The sequence below is a fragment of the Nicotiana tabacum genome, chromosome 15 (assembly GCF_000715075.1).
Source record: "Nicotiana tabacum cultivar K326 chromosome 15, ASM71507v2, whole genome shotgun sequence".
Classification (NCBI taxonomy): Eukaryota; Viridiplantae; Streptophyta; class Magnoliopsida; order Solanales; family Solanaceae; genus Nicotiana; species Nicotiana tabacum.
The window spans coordinates 36,024,204-36,047,346 of record NC_134094.1 but is presented as its reverse complement, the minus strand read 5'-3'; the positions used below and the strand labels follow the sequence as shown (position 1 = coordinate 36,047,346).

The 23,143-nt window shown below is 38.9% G+C and overlaps 1 pseudogene; it reads left to right on the top strand.

The window, feature by feature from the left end:
- The first annotated feature begins 12,225 nt into the window (after positions 1-12,225).
- LOC107804956 (putative disease resistance RPP13-like protein 1) lies at positions 12,226-21,367 on the top strand (annotated as a pseudogene).
- Positions 21,368-23,143: the final 1,776 nt, after the last annotated feature.

Sequence of the window (23,143 nt, the reverse complement as noted above, 5' to 3'; positions counted from 1 at the left end):
GTATTGGCTTGTGTGGTCTCTCGAACTTCTCTTTATGATCGTATCAGGGAGCGTCAGTATGATGACCACTATCTGCTTCTCCTTAAGGACACGATCCAGCACGGTGATGCTAAGGAGGTCACTATTGGGGTTGATGGTGCATTGAGGATACAGGGTGGGCTATGTGTGCCCAATTTAGATGGTTTGTGTGAGTTGATTCTCCAGGAGGCTCACAGTTCTCGGTATTCTATTCATCCGGGTGCCGCGAAGATGTATCAGGACTTGAGGCAGCATTACTGGTGGAGGAGAATGAAGAAGGACATAGTGGAGTATGTAGCTCGGTGCCTAAATCGCCAGAAGGTGAATTACGAGCATCAACGGCTAGGTGGGTTGCTTTAGAAATCAGAGATTCTAAAGTGGAAATGGGAGAGGATCACTATGGATTTCATTGTTGGGCTTCCACAGACTCAGCAAAAGTTTGATACAGTTTGGGTGATTGTGGATAGGCTGACCAAGTTATCTCATTTCATTCCTATGATGACTACCTATTCTTCCGAGTAGCTGGCTCGAGTGTATATCCGCGAGATTGTTAGGCTTCATGGCGTACCGGTATCTATCATCTTTTACTGGGGTACGTAGTTTACATCACGGTTTTGGAGGGCCGTGCAGCATGAGTTGGGGACTCGAGTGGAGTTGAGAACAGCATTTCACCCTCAGACGGATGGACAGTTCGAGTGCACTATTCAGATATTAGAGGATATGCTTCGTGCGTATGTGATGGAGTTTGGGGGTTCATGGGATCAGTTCTTGCCTCTAGCGGAGTTTGCTTACAATAACAGTTACCAGTCGAGCATCCAGATGGCACCGTATGAGGCTCTATATGGTAGGCGGTGTAGGTCTCTGGTGGGTTGGTTCGAGCCGGGCGAGGCTAGATTATTGGGTACAGACTTGGTTCAGGATGCTCTGGAGAAGGTTAAGATGATTCAGGATAGACTACGCACAGCCCAGTCCAGACAGGAGAGTTATGCGGATCGGAAGGTTCGCGATGTTGCATTCATGGTTAGGGAGCGGGTCTTGCTCTGAGTTTTGCCTATGAAAGGCTTTATGAGGTTCGGGAAAAAAGGCAAGCTGATCCCAAGGTTCATTGGTCCCTTTGAGGTGTTGCGGCGAGTTGGGGAGGTTGCTTATGAGTTTGCTTATCTCCCAGTCTAACGGGAGTTCACCCAGTTTTCCATGTTTCTATGCTCTGAAAGTATCACGGCGATCCGTCTCACGTGTTGGATTTTAGCTCAGTCCAGTTGGACTAGGATTTATCTTATGTTAAGGAGCCGGTGGCAATCTTAGATAGGCAGGTTCGAAAGCTGAGGTCAAAGAATATTGCTTCTGTGAAGGTTCAGTGGAGGGGCCAGACGGTCGAGGAGGTGACTTGGGAGGCCGAACATGATATGCGCAGCCGTTATCCTCATCTTTTCACCACTTCAGGTATGTCTCTATATTCGTTCGAGGACGAACGATTGTTTTAAGAGAGGGGGGATGTAACGAACCGGCCGGTCATTTTGAGTGTATTAGCCCTGATCCCCAATTTTCTGCTTTCCCTGTGTCTGTTTCTACTTATGTGACTTGCCGGAAAGTTTTATTTTTGGTTTCGGAGTGTTTGGGACACTTAGTCCCTAAAACGGAAGCTTAAGTCTTAGGATTTTGACCGTAGTCAGAACTATGACAAGACGACTCTGGAATGGAGTTCCATCGGTCCCGTTAGCTCCGTTGGGTGATTTTGGACTTAGGAGCGCGTCTGGACTATGAATTTGAGGTTTGTAGCTAATTTAGGCTTGAAATGGCGAAAGTTGAATTTTCGGAGATTTTGACCGGAAGTTGACTTTTTGATATCGGGGTCGAATTCCAATTCCGGAAGTTGGAGTAGGTCCGTAATGTTGAATATGACTTGTGTGCAAAATTTGGGGTCAATCGGATGTGGTTTGGTAGGTTTTGGCATCGGTTGTAGAAATTTAAAGTTTCAAGTTTATTAAGTTTGGATTGGAGGATGATCCGTATTTTTAGCGTTGTTTGACGTGTTTTGAGGACTCGACTAAGTTCATATGGTGTTTTAGGACTGGTTGGTATGTTTGGTTAAGGTATCGGAGGCCTCGGGTGTGTTCGGGTGCTTAGCGGATGAAATATTGGACTTAGGTAATTGCTGAAGCTTTGCTGGTTTGTGGTGTTTCGCACCTACAGTGGGGAGACCGCATGTGCGAGATCGCACGTGCGATGTGAAGGGCGCAGGTGCACTTTTGGTCAAGAAGGTCTACAAGCACAGGTGCGAGAAGGGAGCCGCATCTACGCATCCGCAGATGCGGAGTGATGGTCACAGGAGCGGTATGGGCGGCCTGGGCAAGGGTCGGAGATGCGGTCCCAGCCATTAAAGTCATTTTCGCACATGTGAAGGATTTCCCGCAGGTGCGGTTGAAGACTCGCAGAAGCGAGTTTACTAGGCAGAAAAATAAGATTTCGAGGGTTGATTTCCCATTCCGATTTTGGGAGTTGGAGAGCTCGGTATGAGGCGATGTTTCGATATTTCTTCAAGGAGATTGTTGGGGTAAGTGGTTCTAACTCAGATTGGACTATATTTCATGAATTTATTGCTATTTTCATCTTCTAATTAGGGATTTGAGTTGGAAAATTGGGGAGAAATGGTAGAAACTTCATAGGCTATAATTTTGAGTTTTGGAAGGTGATTTGAGGTCAGATTCGAGTAATTCTTGTATGGTTAGACTCGTGACTGAATAGTTGTTCATATTTTGTGACTTTTGTTGGAATTCGAGGCGTGGGCCCGGGGGCGGGTTGAGCCTATTTCGGATTTTAGCTTACAATTTTGTGCTTTTCTTGTGGAATTGATTCTTTTAGCCTATATTAATTGTATCGTACTACTTTTGGCTAGATTTGGGGCGTTTGGGGACTGATTCGGGGGGCAAAGGAATTTCGGAGTAGGATTTTACGCGGTTTGAGGTAAGTAACAGTTTTAAATCTGGTCCTGAGGGTATGAAACCCCAAATTTTTGGTATGATGTGATTATTTTTTGAGGTGACGGGCATGTGGGCGTGCACCGTGTGGGATTGTGACTTGTTCTGTCCTGTGAGCTTGTAAAGTCGAATAGCTTATTGTTAATACATGTTTTCTCTATCTTCTAGACATTTGACTGTCATTCATGTTAGAAACCATGATTAAGACATATGATATCACTGTTGGGACCCTCATCGGTCGGGTTCTTATTGAATTAGTCGCTATTTGCTGTCTTGAACTCAATCACAGTTTGACTTGCGTGTCATATCTCCATTTTTTCTTGTTTTCTTGTTGATACTTGATATTATCTCTTTTGGCTGATTTGTATGATTTTTGAAAGCCCGAGAGGGCTGGAGAGGTTAGTGATTGAGATAGGGCATGTGTGCCGAGCTGTGAGCTATGTGAGGGTATATGAATTGGGTTGCACGCCGCAACGAGTCTTATGGCTATTTATGAACTGTGGATCGGGTTGCACGCCGCAACGAGCCTTATGGCTACATATATGATTGGGTCGGGCTGCACGCCGCAGCGATATAGCGCTTGGGCTGAAAGGAGCCCCTCCGGAGTCTGCACACCCCCAGTGAGCGTAGGTACCTATTGAGTGTGAGTACTGAGGGCTGAGAGTCGGGTGATTGAGCTATTGTGACGAGTTGAGTGATTGTTGCCCTGAGAGGCTGTACTTGCTTTTCATTTATTGATGCACTTAGTTGCTATCTGTTATTGTTGTGAAATTTCTGAAAGATTTTATATCTGGATCACCTGAACTTGAACTGTATAAAACTGAGTTGACTTAAACTGTCGGATTTGAAAGCAAGTCTATTCTTTGCTGGAACTATTGAAAATGAACTGTATTTGTATAGCTCGTAACTACCTTCTAAGTTCCTTATTTATTTTTGTTACTTACTGAGTTGGTTGTACTCACGCTACACCCTGCACTTCGTGTGCAGATCCAGGTGTTCCCAGTCATAGCGGGTGTTGATGGTTGAGCAGTTGATTCCGGAGACTATTGAGGTAGCTGCATGGCGTTCGCAGGCTTTGGCTCTCCTTCATTATCTTTATCGCATTTCAGTTCTTATTCCTTAGATGTTGTATTATACTGCTCCTGGTATAGATGATCATGTACTCAATCATACCCCGATGTCGGGCTAATTTTTTCGTACTTATACTATTGAGTTTTACCCCGTTTTTATGAAAAACTCTAATCATTTTAAATGTCTTAATTCATTTCTGTTAAATGTTGAAAGTGTTTTGGAAACGTCGGCTTGCCTAGTATCACGATAGGCTCCATCACGAAGGGTTAGGTTTTGGGTCGTGACATCATCATTCTTGATAGATATGTAATGCCTTCATATAATATCGTGGAATGACCTTTTCAATATCTGCATAGAGGGAAAAATTCTCGCTATCACATTATCATGCTTCTAGTTATCACAAGATACATATGTGCACAAATAGCACTTAGGATGTGGTACTTCAGGATCAAGAATTGTATATGCTTAAGCGATTTAAATCCTTCAAGGATTGACATATAAGTTAAGTCATATAATTCATATAAATAGACTTTAGATGCATATCAAGTTTTCATGTCATGCTAGACGTATAAGATATCTAAAAGTGATTGCACAAACCATTGACTTTTTACTTTCAAATATTTGAACTGCAAATCCAAAACTACATGGCTTTCATATGAAACCAATTCACACTACCAACACATAATTGATTTTATAGAGCCATTCTGTAGAATCCTCTGCCTTCTCTCTAAAAACTAGAGAAAAAATGGTAAATCAATAAATCACACACAATAGAAAATGGAAACAACACAGGATACAGTAATGAATGATGGAGAGGCTTATCAATTGCTTTGCGGCGTAAAAAACCAAAGAAAGGGACAAATGCAAAAGATAGCTTCAAGGAAAAACTAATCTCGTCTGACAACAACAGCCCCCCTCTAGATTTTAAATGTAACACCTTCAATAATATATCACTTGAAGACGAAAACACAAACCTGGCAAACCACCCAAACTTCATACCCTTTTCAGCACAAGATAAAGAAAGGCTATATCAACATGGAAGCAATCTATCATCATAAATCTTCTTTGGAAACGACTAGGATACGTCCAACTAAGGGACAAAATACACAGATTATGGAGATCAGTAGAAGCCTTAAATCTGATAGACTTGGGTAATGATTTCTACCTCATAAAGTTTAACTCACAAGAAATCTACAACAAGGTCCATGGTTCATTGGGTCACAATACCTATCAATCCGACAATGGGATCCAAAGTTCAACCCATATGACGCAAAAACAATCACACCCATAATATGGATACGTTTACAAGACATGCCAACTAAATTTTATGATTTTACAATTCTAAAAAGGATCATCCAAATGCTGGGTACACTACTAAAAATCGATAACTACACAGCACAACCAACTAGAGGACGATATGCAAGACTATGTATCCTGGCCCCAATAGGCAAAACTATAACGACCCGATCGGTCATTTTGAACATTTGCATTCCGTTCAGGTATTGCGCTATTGGTTCCTCTGTGGTTATGATCATGCACCTTGGGTACTTGATGTCGCGTTGTACGTGGCTGTTGATTTTGGGCATGGTGGCTTGAGGTATTTCATATGGGCCAGTGTTTGGATGGGGTCACGCAATGCAGCGGAGTTATGTTGAGATATGACACTTTGTGTTAGATTCGTGTGTATTGGTTCTACTATGTATGATGGACTCTTGGTATTGCGGTTTTGGTGGAACTTTTTGAACTTGCGGGACGGTTCACTCATTTGGGTCATTTCTCATGACTGCGTACATTTGAATTGTTGCGCATTGGTGCACGGATTGCATAGTTTGTGGCTTTGGGTAGTATTGGGGTGGCATGTCAGTAGAGTAGCTAGTATTTGATAAGATGAGATCGTCGGATCTAGAATGGGTGTTATCAGATTTGATTGAGGTATGTTTGGAAGGATAATGTCGCAGATCGGCTTAGATATTTGCTATAGTTCTTTTCGAAGGAGAAGGAGCTCCATGACTTGTTGATATGATGAATAGTTATGAGTTTATGTGCGTTTCTTTCATCGTCTGCAGAGTACAAAGGCTTTAGAATGAGTTTTTGTTTGATATGAGGTTTATTACCGGTATTGGGTTATTTTGAGCAGCTACTGTGATAGGAAATTTTGCTACGTGTATGCGAGTCATTTGGTGTGTCATGCGATTACATCTTGGGTTATGGTTATGGCTTGATACAGATTGTTCAGACTTATATAGTATGTAGATGCGAGGTTCAAGTATTGTAGGAAATCCCGGATGTTGGAAATTGGATTCTGTGATTTATGGGCTAAGGTTGAAGTAATGATCTTCAGTTATGTTGTGTTGTCGGGCCTATATGGAATAAGGTGACGTGGGATCACCCCTGGGTATGTGCATGGTAAGGTTACACGGCGGTTTGATGGCTTTAGAACGACTCTTGGCACGTTCGAGGATGAACGTATGTTTAAGTGGGGAAGGATGTAACGACACGATCGGTCGTTTTGAGCATTTGCATTCCGTTCACCTATTTGAAGTCTTGGGAAGCATCGTATGATGTATTATGACTTGTGTGAATCTTCGGTTTTGATTTTTAGGTTATTCGAAATTGATTTGGAGGAATGAATTTCATGATTGAAGCTTTAGAATTGGAAGAGTTGACCGAGTTTGACTTTTTCGGAACAGAGTTTTGATGGTTCCATTAGGTACGGATGGTAATTTTGGACTTGGGCATATGTCCGGATTTATATTTGGATATTTCTAGAAGGTTTTGGCGCTAATTGGCAAAAGTTGAAAATTTAAAGGTTGAAAAGTTCATAAGTTTGACCGAGAGTTGACTTTAAGGATAACGGATTAGGAATGTGGTTTTGGGAATTGGAATAGCTTCGTCACGTCATTTGAGACTTGTGTTCAAAATTTGAGTTTATTCCGGATTTATTTGATATGTTTCGGCGCGAGTTTTGGAAGTTGAAAGTTCAAAAGTTCATTAAGTTTGATTTGAGGTGCGATTCATTGTTTCGATATTGTTATGCATGATTTGAAGCCTCGGGTAGGTTCGTGTTATGTTATGGGACTTGTTGATATATTTGGATGGGGTCCTGAGGGGCTCGCGTGAGTTTCAGATAGGTTTGAGTTGTGTTGCGCTCGCTTTTTTTATGTTTCGACGTCGTATCTTCAAGCATAAATGGTACCACATTAAGAAAATGAGCTCTAATTTCTGTTTTTATTAAAGTATTAGATCCGTATCATAATTACGGAGCAATAGTAAAAAGAATCGTCAAATTTGGACATCGTATGAGGAGTTTATGGTCATTTTACTAAGAATTGGTTTGCCAGATTTGTCAGATTAATTAGGAAATTGTCACTGATTTTGTATTTAAAAATCTGCACTATTTCGAAATATTGAAACCAACATATCTTCTTTGTTATACGGCCAAATGGGGTGATTCAAAATTCTAACTTGACTGAAATTTCATAATGAATCCATTAGAGACATCAAAAGCAAGTTTCGGTATCATTTGGCATAAGAAACGAGGTATAACAGCTGGGTAAAAAATATTTAATATCGAGAGTTTGTTCATTTGGTCATATTTTGAGTTGGGGAGCTCGGATTTGGGCAATTGTGGAGGCGATTTTTACCATATGGATTGGGTTAAGTATTCTATACTCAATTTTGGTCATATTTCATGAATCTGTCTTTGTTTTTGGCATTTGATTGATGATTTCAAAGTTAAATTTGGGGGGTTTTGTCTAAAATTTCATAAAGTAAATAATTGAGTTTTGAACATCGATTCAGAGTCGGATTTTAGTGAACTAGTATGGTTGGACTCGTAATTAAATGGATTATCAGATTTATTGAGTTTTGTCGGATTCTGAGGCACGGGCACATGTATTACCTTTTGGTTGACTTTGGGGTTTTGATTAAAGATTCGACCTTTATCATTTGGAATTGTTTCCTTAGGCATTATTTGATATTCTTGAGTTGCGTTTGGCTAGTTTCGAACCGTTTGGAGGTTGGTATGCGCAAGATGGAATTTTTGGAGCATCATTTGGCTTGCTCGGTATTAGATTTGACTTGTTCGAGATAAGTAACACTTCTAAACCTGGTGATGAGGGTATGAAACCCCGAATTACGTGTTATGTGATTGATGTTGAGGTGAAGCGCATGCTAGGTAACGGACGTGTGAGCGTGCACCGTAGAAATTATGATTTAGTCGATTCCATGGAACTGCGTAGCCCTATTAGCTAAACATGTTTACTGTACGCTATGTGTTAGAGAACTTGAGCTGTGATTCATGCTAGAAATCATGTTTAGGCTATTTACTGATACTACTGGACCCATAGTGGTCTTTCTTTGCTGATGAGTTATTTGCTTAATTGCAGTTATGTACTTAGTCACATTCATCTTTACGTATCATATCTCGGTCTCTATTATCATATATTGTCACACCTTGTATCACTGATTAGGGCTGCTTAGCATGAGTGTTGTGAGCCCAAGAGACTGGAGAGATTGATGACTGAGTGAGGTCGAGGGTGTATTGTGAGAGATATTGATGGGATCGGGATGCATGTTGCAGCAGGCTTTATTGATTCATGCCAGGATTTGGCTTATTATAGCGCTTGGTCTGGATATTCCCCTCCGGAATCTACACATCCACAGTGGGCACAGTTGCTATGGATTTTTGGGATGGATCTGCCCTGGATGTATTTATGTTTGGGCTGGATCTGCCCTGTACAATATTGAGTGAGTGACTGAGTGTGCTGAGTATTGAGCATGGTGAGTAAGAATACGAGACAGTGAGATTGAGTACTCTGAGAGTGTGAGTACATGAGTTCATCGCTGAGATGCATTGCATTTGACATGCGTACTTGAGATACAGGCATAGAGATGCATTTTCTTACACTACCCTATTTTTGGTGACATTCATGATTTCACCTGCATATTGACATGTAGGCATAGAGATGTACTTTCCTCATGCTACCTAAAAATGAAACATCTTATTTACTATTGAGAGGTTTTTGGGGAAAATCACAGTTTTCAAACTTACTCATATGTTTTTGGTGTTTTCAGTGAAATATTTGGGATATATTGTTATACTTGAAAAGCATGCCTATTTTCTGTAACTGCGGACGAGTTGAACATCTTATATCTGAGTTATTTTCTTATACCATTTTATTATATTGTCATGAACTGTGGCTGGTTATTGGAGTTGGACTCTGACCCTTGTCCCAGCTCGTCACTACTTTCAACCTAAGATTAGGTTTGTTACTTATTCAGTACATAGGGTCTGTTGGACTCATACTACACTTCTGCACCTTGCGTGCAGATGTTGGATGCCGCTATTGATGTGTATGGTGCAAGCTGGCTGTGAAGATGAACTTGCATTCTAGTTATAGCTATCACTTGTCCTTGGTAGCATTAGATTCGAATTCTGTTCATTTACATTTCAAACAGATATTGTATTTATTTCAATTTAGTCTTGTAAAAATCTAAATCTTAGAAGCTCATGATTTATACTACCGGTACTTAGGGAATTCTTTGTATAAAAGCAGTTGTATTATCTTTTCTTCTCTTAATAAATCTCATTAAATTGGATAGTTAGTTATTGGCTTACCTAGTGAGTTGGGTTAGGTGCCATCACGGCTAGTTGGATTTTGGGTCGTGACAAAAACTCTACCAACATCATTGTTATTGGGAACCCACCTCCAGCAGATACATTACGAGGACACAAACTCTCTATGCACCCTATGTGGATTCTTAGGGCATAAACACAACCAATGTATAGTGAAGACACAATCTCAGGTAACCACGAGAAATGAAGAAAGTACAAGCCAATCAGCATCTGAAGGGCCTTGGAAAACAGTTGTATACCCAAAGAGACAAGGCAAAGAGTAGGCAAACATTCACAACCAAAACCAAGTGCTAATTCAAATACCAATAGTTATACCAAACGCAGGATTGGGCAATTAAAGTAAGGAAGATCAAAAGGAAAAAATGAGCAAGGAAGAGGAGAGTCAAACCACTATCATCATCAAAGAGGGCAAATCAATGGTCAACACTGACGAAGGAACAAAAAGAAGCAATGGAATAGACATCAAATCTACAGTACCCAAAACTTCAAAATCAATGCACAGTACATGCAATTATCTCACAAATCCTGACGCCAAGACAAAGCCATGCAACCCTAATCCCACCCACTCAATGGAGCCTACTCAACCACAAACGGAGACAAAAATTACACTTATACGTAGTCTATCCACGTCATCACATGACATGGCATGTGACGAAACACCCACACACGGTGGGAAAGACACTAACAAAAAATCCTCTTCATCCTTAATACACACGCATAATCTCTTCTCTATCCTATCAAATACACAAACTGACAACACCCTACATAACACCTATGACAATACTAAATCAAGTAATGACTACCCCCCCTCCCCCACCTACACCCCTACTAACAATCCAGTCACTAATGCGCCCCTACAATCCTAAAATGACCTTTCCACCAAAAATAACCTTTCCACCAAATACCTTCCAAATATCCCCTACCCTACTACTAAATCACCTGAAATAAATGACCAAAAAATTATCCCCACGGAAACAACCGGTCCATCAAATATTTCAGCCTAAAAAAGGTAACAAGGCCCACACCGCATTACTGAAGAAGCTCATTCAAATATATCCAACCGGGATATATATAACCAATCTATAAAATCCTCAATTTTCCCTACTGTACCCTCTCCCCCCCCCCATCTAGAGTAGGTATGATCGCCTGTAACAGTGCATTAAATAAATGACAGGCACCTACAAAACCAAACCCACCCCTATTATCAGACTGCACTGGTGCCGGCGGGTCAAATCCCATCACCCTCCATCAACATGATGAATCCCTACCTCTACCTACCCAAGCCCTCTGTCCCCCACAATCAACTTATTAAAACCACTAACACCCCAATCTAAACCACACTATCACCAAACGCAGAACAATATCGCACACTACAACTGAAGAATGCCTTGATCACCTCTCAGAAACAACACATGCCGGAACTCGGGGGAACCAAGCAGAAACCTGAGCAGCGATATGCGCTACCAACAAGCCCCTTCCCAACTCACCATCTACCCCATACTACGGACACTCAAATACACTCAGTCACTCAAACTTTCTACCTCCAAACCACATTCCCTCCGATGGGTTACCACTACCCTTTGAACGAATACTACAATCCCTACCAGTTTCCTCTAGCCTACGAAAACAACCTCCAACTACACCAACAACAGTACTACCATCAAGCAATCTAAACCCCATCACCACAGCAACAAGAGGAAGCACCACCATAATAACTACTAAGGCACTGAAATTTTAATTTCATGGTGCAACAAGTAACTCTGCTAATTGAGAACATGGCCACTCTATCAGACTATGTCTCTTAAGGAATCCACTCAAAGATGAGTATGCAACATGCGCACCAACTACTACAAGTCTAAGAAATCATAGCACTGGAGCTCAACAATCAGATCTTGGACATGCAAGCAGTAGCAACCACACAGCAAGCAGCAGACCAGCCTCCGATTGGAATACACCTCACTACCCAACTCATGGAGCTCATCACCAACTATAGCACCCCAGCACGCTTCACCAGAACCACATGAGGAAGAACAAGTTGTACCGCTCTTGCCACAGTTCCTACTGGAAGAGCTATAACGCTTGAAAACTCCACCACCACCACCACCACCACCACCAGGGATAGCAGGCATAGGTCCATCTCAGACAAGCATCCTAGATCAAGTTCTCTAGAATATCACAATAATGGAGCCTCTGACACTCACCCTGCCCAAAACTCTGAAAGAAAATTTCTTATAAGTGTCCCTCTACTGGTCACGAAGATGGGCATTAACATGAGGATCTACCCCATCGACCCCTTATCTTACTCCATTGTGATGGTTCCAACACTGAGGGAGCAAGCCCCCTACAAGAACACAACAACTACCAATAACTATCTCTTGCTTAAAACCGCACACGGAATCAGCAAGAGAGGTCAGCACAAAACACACCCTTAATAAAGATACTGTTATGGAACTGTAGGAGAAAAATGCAGCTAAGTTCAAAAGGAATCTCAAAGCAGTCCTCTCTTGGAATAATCCCAACATGGTCTATCTCATTAAGATAAAAATAAAGGAAGCAGCACACAAAGCACTAATGTTGGAGCTAGTGTTTACCAATATGCTACACGTTGATGCAGTAGGCTATTCAGGTGGGCTGATTATGTTGTGGAAGGATCATGAAGTGGCTCAGGTGGACCCCATTGTAGTTACCAATCAGGAAATCCATTGCATGGTTTAGGTAAGTCCCACTAGACCACCTCCGATACTATCTCTTGTTTACGCAAAGACTAGTTTTAATAATAGAAAAATACTTTGGGATAATCTAGAACAGATTTCTGTAACCCATACACTACCTTGGGTCCTGTGTGGGGATTTTAACGAAATTAATTTTATTGCGGATAAATTTGGGGGAAACCCTATTAATAATAATAGAGAAAATACCCTACTAACCTATCTCCAAAATATTAACATGGTAGATATGGGGTTTACGGGCCCAAGATTCACCTGGTCACACCTTAGAAGTAGTAGAAATAGCCTAATCTTAGAAAGAATATATTGTTTCTACGCAAACCTATCATGGCTTAGCCTGCACCCTGACTCCACTATCACACACCTCCCACACACACACTCAAATCATTGTCCACTCCTATTGTCACTATCAAAAACATCAAAGCCTAATAATTTATTTAGGCTGGAAACCATGTGGTTCAACCACCCAGATTTTAACAATATTGTTACTCACCGCTGGAACCAATCCTCCATATATCATTGTGCTTTAAAGAACTTCACCACCCACATCAAAGATTGGAATAAGTCTACTTTGGGGAATATTTTCCACACACAAAAGATCCTACTAGCAAGACTAACATGACTTCAAAATATGAACAATCCTAATGAATCTCTATTCCATCAAAACCTTGAAGATAACCTCCGAGAACAATTTAATTTAGTACTAAAGCACGAAGAAGATTTTTAGAAGTTAAAATGTAGAGTGCAATGGCTAAATGAGGGTGATGCAAATACAAAATTCTTTCATACTTCTACTATCTAAAGAAGAAGACGTAACAGGATACTAGGATTAAATGACTGTGTGAGTAACTGGACATACGATCACAAAGAAATTAACTCTATTATCATCTGAGCTTATTTCTAGCAACAAAACTTCCCAGGAACGCTTTGACTACGCTCTATCCAAGAAGGCTAGAAGCCAACTATCAAAGCCCATTTCATAGGAAGAAATTCATAGAGCAATAAAATCTTTCAAACCCCTCAAGGCGCCTGGGCCGGATGGACACCATTCAATCTTCTTTCAAAATCACTGGAATTCAACCAAGTGCACTGTAATCCAAATTTGCAAAGATGCTTTTGAATCTTATACCATTCCAAGTGAGATACATACAACATTTATCACACTCATACCAAAAGTTAAAAACCCTTAGCACATATCCTAATATAGACAAATTAGCCTGTGCAACACTGTCTATAAAACGATTACCAAAATTTCTTTTAGTCCGACACGCTTCCAAACACGTAGCACACCTTCCCGGCCCCCACAAGCATCCCCTTCTCAAGGGACCAAAAAATGCCTTTTGCAATCACTTATATTAAATTAAAAGTAGTATATATGTACATAAATTATGAAAACCATTTTACTCGAGACCAAACATGAAATTGCATGAGGAAGCATCCAATATGGAAGGAATTATGTCTCTCCATATGATAGCGATGATGACAGATTTGTCTAAGGTCCAGATGACTTAAATATTGTAAGAACCTCGTCCCATGAGTGGTTGGAGATCTTGGGTCATTTTGTTTTTCAACTGTCCGCTGGTAAATCTGGTCTAGAAGTTTTTGTTTGGAGAAGGAACAATTTGGTGTAGTGTTGTGTCATATCAGGTTCGTAATATTATCAACGGGATTCGCCCATTCCTCAAACATCTCATTAGTCCCAATCAATGCAGTTTCCTCCCAGGTCAAAGGGTTGTTGACAATACAATTATAGTACAAGAAGCAATTCACTCCTTCAAACGCGTTATCGAGATATTTTTTAAAACAATCATTTTGACGAGGTCAAAGAAACTTTATCAAAGTATAGAATTGAGCTATGGACCGTGAGAGCCAATTATCGAAAATGTTTATAGGACCTACGGGTTATACAATTTAAAGAAAATATTGTTTGGGAGGACCATAGTTATTATTGCTTATAGATACACATTTTAGTATTTACCATATATTGTCCGATGAGACACCTTACTATGCTAGCACTATCGTCAAAATCCCATAGCAATGGGTGAGAGGGCCTCGTGACCGGGCGATGGTTACTATCGTCAAAATCCCATAGCAATGGGTGAGACGGCCTCGTGACCGGGCGATGGTTACTATCGTCAAAAGCCCATAGCAATGGGCAAGGCGGCCTCGTAACCAGGCGATGGTTACTATCGTCAATATCTTTCGGGTGAGATGCCCAAATTGACCGGGGGATGGTCAACATACAAATATCAATTAGTGTTATAGTTATAACTATTGGAACTCTATTGAGAGATTTACATCCTATTGGAAGATTACAACATATTAAAAGATTTACATTCTATTAAAAGATTACATTCCATTGAAAAAATTATAGCCTATTGAATGATCTACAGTCTATTTAAAGGTTTACAGCCTATTGAAAGAGTTGCTCTACTGAAAGAGTTACAGCTTATTAAATGTATTTTTTTATTATTGATTTTATGAAATTTCATACTTATTGTATTTCATGTATTTTACGTATTCTTAAAGTATCGTTTCAACCTTATCGGAAGGAATTAATGATACTTACGGGGTACGATTGCTATGAAATTATTCTCAGCCTCCCATGTGGGGCAACATATTTGATGTTTCAGATATTGTGATATTAAAGTTGACAGAACATGCTAGGCGTTTTCTCCATTCTCTGCTTTACTTGGTAAACCCCGCTTATTTTGTTAGTGGGTCTATGTCTAGAGATTTTATTATGTTTAGTTATTCTATAGAGGTTCCAATGACACTGTGGGGAGGTCTAGTCATGTGGATGATATTTATACTTTTTTTTAAAAACTCTCATGTTTATTCCGTACCTATGTATCTTGGCCAAAGACCTACTTATATATTTTTTTAAAAGACATTTAATTAAATAATTCAAGGGTATTTTAAATGTTTAAATGATCTTCAAATCTTGGAATAATCATGAATGGGTAGATATGTTCAAGTGGTTCGCTCGGTGTAAGTTGAAGACACTGGGTGCCGGTTGCGCTAGTCTTTTTGGGGCGTGAGACTCTCAAACATTTCTATTGGAGTTCCATTTAATATGTTGAAAATGGAACTCCAGATCAAAAGTATATCCTTCAGTTCCTCATTAAGTCATAAGATGTGACGAGTTTAAATTCAACTTGTTTCTAAATATAAAAATGTGTTATTTTTTGTACCACATGGACAGAGGAGTATAATCAGCTGTAAAATTGAAGAACAATTTAAGGTATCTTCCAAGAAAATCGTGGCTTACAATACTACTACCCACACTGGATATATATACCTAACTAAACAATTAACTTTAGGAATCAATAAATCAAAGTAAACAGTATATATACAGGACATATGTCTTACCCGCATTGACTTGGTATAAACATTCGATGTGAGTAAATTTTTACCCACATCAGTAAATACGACTCTTGTTGTCCCTTGGGAAAATATGATCTTTAGATTCCTTCTCGACGAAATTCTCAATATAAATCCTTTTGTTATTTCCGCTCTTTTGTTTCCTCTGCCGCCTGCATCTAGTTAACCTCACCATCTCATACAAATATATGATTACAAGATTAAAAAAAAATGACAATGTTAAAGCAAAGACAACAAAGTCCTAATAAACCAACACAAGGTACTATGCTCTTTTTCATCATCTTATTTTATCTGACTATGTCATTTTCTGACTTTTTTTAAAGAAGTTGTTTTAGTACGTGAATATATAGTTCTTTGCGTCCATTTATTTTTCTCTTAATTTTGTTTGAAGGATGGTTTGGTTATAGTACATCAGTATATAAAAAATAATTTTTGACTTATATATGCATTCACTCTTTATAATAGTTAATGACCAAACGTTGGAAAAAACGTTGTCCTTTTTCTTTCTATATATAACTGCCAAACTATATAATACAAGAAAAATATGGAGTAATAGTTAATGACAAAACATATATTGGATACAGAGCAGAGGCAAATAATACCTCCTCAACTCTAGCAAAAGTGAGAAGAGAAAAGTCTTAATATACAGCTATAAAAAAAAGGTAGTTTCTGCTAAAGCACACAGTTAGCATACCATACCTGTTTGGATTATTATCTAGCATTGAAGAGGTAAAATAAATCTCTTAGTACAGACTAATTTTAGATACGATCTTATTCCAAATTCTTGACTATTTTGTTGATTCTTCGTTTTGCTTTGAAGCTTTTAAAGACGGAGATTGGCTTAGCAATTGGGGGTGCATTTATCTCCTAAGGCCTTGCAGTTCTCTTTGATAGGCTTGCTCCTCAGGGTGAGCTGCTGAAGATGTTTCAAAAACATATGCATGATTTTCGGCTATTTAAGAAGTTGAGGATGACTTTGCTTGGTCTTCAAGTTGTGCTAAGCGATGTTGAGAACAAGCAGGCATCAAATCTGTACGTGAGCCAGTGGCTTAAAACATAATGGAAGAAATCAATTATGAAGTTTTGAGACTTAAAAGTGGAAGGTCGGCATCAATATCTTGAAGAAATAAACAACCAACAGGTAAGTGACCCTAACTTGTGCTTGAGTGGTGAATTTTAAGTTAACATAAAACAGCAGTTGGAAGACACTGTTGAAACATTGGAGGAGTTGCAAAAACAAATTGATTGCCTTGACCTCAAAGCCTATATCGATTCGGCTAAACAAGGAAGTACTAGACAAGAAACTTCTGTAGGTGATGAATCTGATATCTTTGGTAGGCATAATGAAATAGAGGAATTGGTTGACTTTATTGTCTATTGATGCAAATGGAAAAAATTTGGATGTAATTCCTATTGTTGGAATGGCCAGTATTGGCAAAACAACACTTGCTAAAGTTGTTTACAATGATGAGAAAGTGAAAGACCATTTTGATTTGAAAGTTTGGTTTTTGTGTGTCTGAACAATATGATGCTCCCAGAATAACAAAAGGGTTACTTAAAGAAATTGGATCATTTGACTCTATGGTTGGTGCGAATCTTAATCAGCTTCAAATCAAATTGAAGGAAAGCTTAAAAGGGAGAAGGTTTCTTATTGTTTTAGATGATGTTTGGAATGACAAATACATCGAGTGGGATGACTTGAGAAATCCTTTTGCACAAGGAGAGATTGGAAGTAAGATCATTGTGACGACACGTAAGGAGAGTGTTGCCCTGATGATGGGTAGTGGGGCCAGTGGCGGACCCAGAATTTTGTGCAAGCGGGTTCAATCTTAGAAGTATACAAATTTAGTCGTAAAATAGTAGTTGTCAAGTGGGTTCAAATAAAATATTTATGCAAAATTTACTCAGTTTTAATCCTAATTTATACATATACACAATATTATTTTGTAAAGTGAGTTCAGTTGAACCCGCTAGCCACCACTTGGGTCTGCCACTGAGTGGGGCCATTAACGTGGGACTCTATCTAGTGAAGTCTCTTGGGCTTTATTCAAGCGACATTCATTAGAAAACATGGATCTTGAAGAACATCCAAAACTTGAAGAGGTTGGAAAGCAAATTGCCGCCAAGTGCAAAGGATTGCCTTTAGCTCTAAAGGCACTTGTCGGTATGTTACGCTCCAAATAGGAGGTAGAAGAATGGAGAGTCATTTTAAGAATCGAAACATGGGAACTACCAAGTCGTTCGAATGGCATCTTACCAGCATTGATGTTGAGCTACAATGATCTTCCTGCACATTTGAAGCGGTGCTTTGCCTATTGTGCAATATTTCTCAAAGATCATCTATATTGCAAAGAACAAGTTATTAATCTGTGGATTGCTAATGGTCTTGTACAGTGGTTACAGAAAGATGAATCAATTGAAGATTCAGGAAACCAATACTTTCTCGAGTTGAGATCAAGATCATTGTTTGAAAGGGTCCCTAAGTCTTTTCCAATGAGGACTGAGATGTTTTTAATGCATGACCTTGTCAATGATCTGGCCCAAATTGCATGTTCAAAACTTAGCTTCAGGTTGGAAAACAACAAAGGATCTCATATGTTGGAACAAACTCGACACTTCTCATATTCAATGAGCTTTGGAGAGTTTGAGAAATTGAAATCCCTATGAAAATTGGAGCAATTGAGGACATTGCTTCCCATAAGCACGCATCGCTCTTTTCCCATTTACAACCTAAGCAAGAGGGTGTTGCATAAAATACTGCCAAGATTAACATCATTAAGGGCACTATCATTATCTGGTTATGACATTAAGGAGTTGCCAAATGCCTTGTTTATCAAATTAAAACTCCTAAGATTTTTGGACTTTTCTTGGACAGCGATAAACAAGTTGCCAAATTCAATTTGTATACTGTATAACTTGGAGACACTTCTCTTATCATATTGCCGTAATCTTGAAGAGTTACCACCACATATGAAAAAGTTGAACAACTTGCGCCAACTTGATATTAGCAACATTTCTCGCTTGAAGATGCCACTATATCTAAGCAAGTTCAAAAGCCTCCATGTTCTAATGGGAGCTAAATTTCTTTTAGGTTGATAGAATGGAGGTTGTGAAGGCAAACATGAGAGAAAAGAATCATGTTGAACAGTTATCAATGGAGTGGAGCGAAAGTATTGCTGAGAATTCACAAAATGAGCGAGACGTACTTGATAATTTACAACCAAATACAAACATATAAATACTCCGAATCACTGGATATAGAGGGACAAAATTTCCAGATTGGCTAGGTTATAAATACTTAAGCTGGTAGAAATATCTCTTAGCAACTGCACGGATTATGATTCCTTTCCAGCACTAGGACAACTTCCTTCTTTGAAAGCCCTTGCCATCAGAGGGATGCATCGAATAACTGAGGTGGCTGAATAACTCTATGGTGGTTTGTCTTCCAAAAAGCCATTTAACTCGCTTGAATTTGCAAATATGCTGGAGTGGAAGCAGTGGCATATACTAGGGAATGGAGAGTTCCATACACTTAAGAGACCTGTAATTGAAGATTGCCCCAAGTTGATCGGGAAGTTGCCTGAAAATCTTTGTTCTTTGGCAGTATTGATAATTTCAAAATGCCCTGGACTCACTTTGGAGACACCTATCCAACTTTCAAGTTTAGATTGGCTTCAAGTTGTTGGTTCTCCTAAGCTTGGAATTCTTTTTGATGATGCTGAAATGTTTACATACCAACTTCAGGGAATGAAGCAGATAGCTTCATTAAATATTGATGATTGTCACTCTCTTACCTCTTTACATATTAGCAGTCTGCCAATACCAACAGATTAAGAATTAGACCTTGTCATCTCCTTACACGGCTTTTGATTCCCACTGGGATCAAAGATCTGCAGATTGATGAATGTGAGAATCTTGAAATAATTTCAGCAATATTCAGGATTCAGATGACCTCGTTGTGTCATTTGTCTATTTACAAATGCCAAAAGTTGAAGTCATTGCCAAAACATATCCAGGAACTCATTCCATCTCTTAAACATCTCTCCTTGCGTTATTGTCCAGAAATTGAGTCCTTTCCTGAAGGAGGATTGCCATTCAATTTAGAAGTCCTTCTGATCGAGTATTGCAAGAAACTGGTGAATGGCCGAAAGGAATGGTTTTTACAGATACTCCGCCGTCTCACAGAATTAACCATCATTCATGATGGTAGTGACGAAGAGATTCTTGCTGATGAAAATTGGGAATTGCCTTGCTCCATTCGACGTTTTGAAGTAAATAATCTGAAAACATTAAGCAACCAAGTTCTCAAAAGCCTCACTTCTCTTAAATATCTATCTATTCGTAATTCACCTCAAGTTTGGTCACTACTCGAAGAAGGTATTCCCTCGTCCTTCACTTCACTTTGAAGTCTAGATATCAGCTACTGCGATCAAATCCAATCTATTCCAGAATTAGCGCTTCCCTCCTCCCTCTCTGCCTTGACCTTCTTCGATTTCCCTAATCTCCAATCTCTTCCAGTAAAAAGGATACCCTCTTCCATTTTTTCACTATCTATTCTCAACTGCCCATTGCTTCAACCACATCTAGAATTTGAGAAGGGGGATTACTGGCCAAATATTGCACAAATTCCCACCATAAGAGTCGACATGGGATATCTGTGATGATTAAACAAATGATGCTCTCGTAGATGTAAGTTATTCTTTGCTTCAGTAGGTTATTATGTATGATTTTCGGATATCAACTTGGCTTTTTTTTTCCTTTCTTCGTCAGGATTTTGGTAACAATATTTAAGCCATTATAGCTCTTAGCGCAGTTGGTGAAAGTAAAATTGTGCTGATATTCCCTATTGAATTGAAATGCTCTTAACTGTCATATTAAGATATGTTAGCGATTTTGTTATAGCTGAGTGTGACATTATGCTTATACTTTGAACTGTAAACATTGCACAGAGTAATTCTTTGTTTATTGTGGATTTGTCAGCATATAGATTTGATCGTAGCTAGTCTGAGGCATGGCTCTATTAATTTTCATTTTCGTCCAAATTATCAAAAGACATCAGAAAGTAGTGTTTGACATGATGGAAACATTTTGCTTGAAATCAGAAATCAGTATGTATTTGTGCTTGAAGTTTCATTTCTAGTAGAAACTAGAAAGACATAAACTTGGTGGTATGTCAGAATGATGTATATATCTCTTTGCTATTAATGATCATATAGCAATACAATCAATTAGAGCTTAGTCTTGTTTAGTAAAAGCCAACAGAAATTTTTAATTTTTTTACGTATGTTATGAGAATTACCGTCTCTGGAATGGATTTACAGCTAAGTAAGAACAACTTTTCTATTTTCTTCTATTTTGTAGGAATTTGATAATTGTACAAGGTTCAATCGATTGTTTTCTCTGCTCTATTTTGAGAATGATCTGCAACAATACAAAGTCATTTCCTCATGGAATGTTCTTTCAGTTTTTAGCCGAAGTTTGCGCTCTCTATTAATTAAGTATTCAATGGCTGGAAATGAGTCCTTTGCAGTAGCAAAAGAGAAATTGAAACAGAGGGATTATATATTTTCAAATCTTCTACTATCTTTTTTAAAAAAAACATTTATACAATTTATCAGTCGTTTGATCTGTTGGCAGCGCGCATAGTTGAAAGGATATTAACTTTGCAATTTTTTGAGGTAGACGAACTTAAATCAGAAAACACTAGTTAAGAACTTTGCAATTTTTAACAAGTTTATATTTTTTTTGGTTCCTTAAATAGTCATCTGCGAACAGTCATCATTTGCAAACAATCATCTACTATAACTAGGGAGATTAAAGCAAAATGCCTAAAGAAATATCAACTACAAACGGTCTTTTATTTTTTATTGAAGGAAAAGTAAGCATACAATAAGACTTTTGAGAATAACAATCTCCTCAATCATATCCCTCCCTATATTTGTAACTTTTCACACAAGGATTTCCAACTACTATCTAAAAAACGATAATAGGCATATCTGAGAACACCAAGGAAATGCGAGTACAAACAGAGAACAAACAACAACTTAAATTCATAAAGTATACTCGCATCGCAAGACAACACGAACCTCGACAAGTCATTAACACAAGAACGGCCAAGGGATCACACATTCGAATACAACATAATAAAGTTCAACAAGAAACAAGTAAAGACAATAAAGGCAGGTAAAAGCATGAAACAGTAAAGACGTTCATTTAATACAGGTGAGAGCATATAGCAGGTAAAGCGGATAATAATCAAGGAATGAATAAATAAAAACATGTAATACATAAATGACAGGCAATAAGTAAAGGCATAAATAATAATTAAAGATAGGTAGCAATCAAAGCATGTAACAAGATATAACATGGAATAAATGATGACATGATGATAAATAGTCCACCCTGCATGTTGTAACGACCCGACTTGTCGTTTTGAGTAATTACTCTCCTTTCTACTATTTGAAGTATTGAATAGCTTCATATGATGTATTATGACGTGTGTGAATCGTCGGTTTTGATTTTCAGGTACTTCGGGATTAGTTCGGAAGAATGAATTTCATGTTGGAAGCTTAAATGAAAATGGTTGACCGGAGTTTGACCATTGTACAAACGACTCCGGAATGGAGTTTTGATGGTTCCAATAGCTCCATATGGTAATTTTGGACTTAGGAGTGTATTCGAATAATTATTTGAAAATCCGTAGTTAAATTTGGCTTGAAATGGAAAAAATAGGAAATTTAAAATTTGAAAGTTTAAGCGGGGAGTTAACTTTCTGATATCGAGGTCGGAATCATATTCTGGAAATTGGAATAGTTTTGTTATGTCATTTATGACTTGTACGCAAAATTTGAGTTCATTCCGGATTGATATGTTTCGGCGCGAGGTTTGAAAGTTGAAAGATTTAAAGTTTATTAAGCTTGAATTGGGGTATGATTCGTAGTTTTAGTATTATTTGATGTGATTTGAGGCATCGACTAAGTTCGTATGATGTTTTAAGACTTGTTGGTATATTTGGTTGAGGTCCCGAGGGCCTCGGGTGGATTTCGGATGATTAACGGAATTTAAGTTGGATATTCCTAGAATGTTCGACGTCGATTCTTCAAGAATACGTGGTATCACATTAAGCAAATGAGATCCAAATTTAGTTTTGATTGAAGCGTTAGATCCGTATTGAAATTACGGAGCCATAGCAAAAAGAATCGTCGATTTTGGACATCGTATGAGAGAGTTATGCCTATTTCCGTGTCGAGAATGATTGTCTGTCGCCGTCAGCGCCAAGGGTAGCGCCCCCACGCCACCTGTGGAGCCACAGACAAAAAAAACCCCAT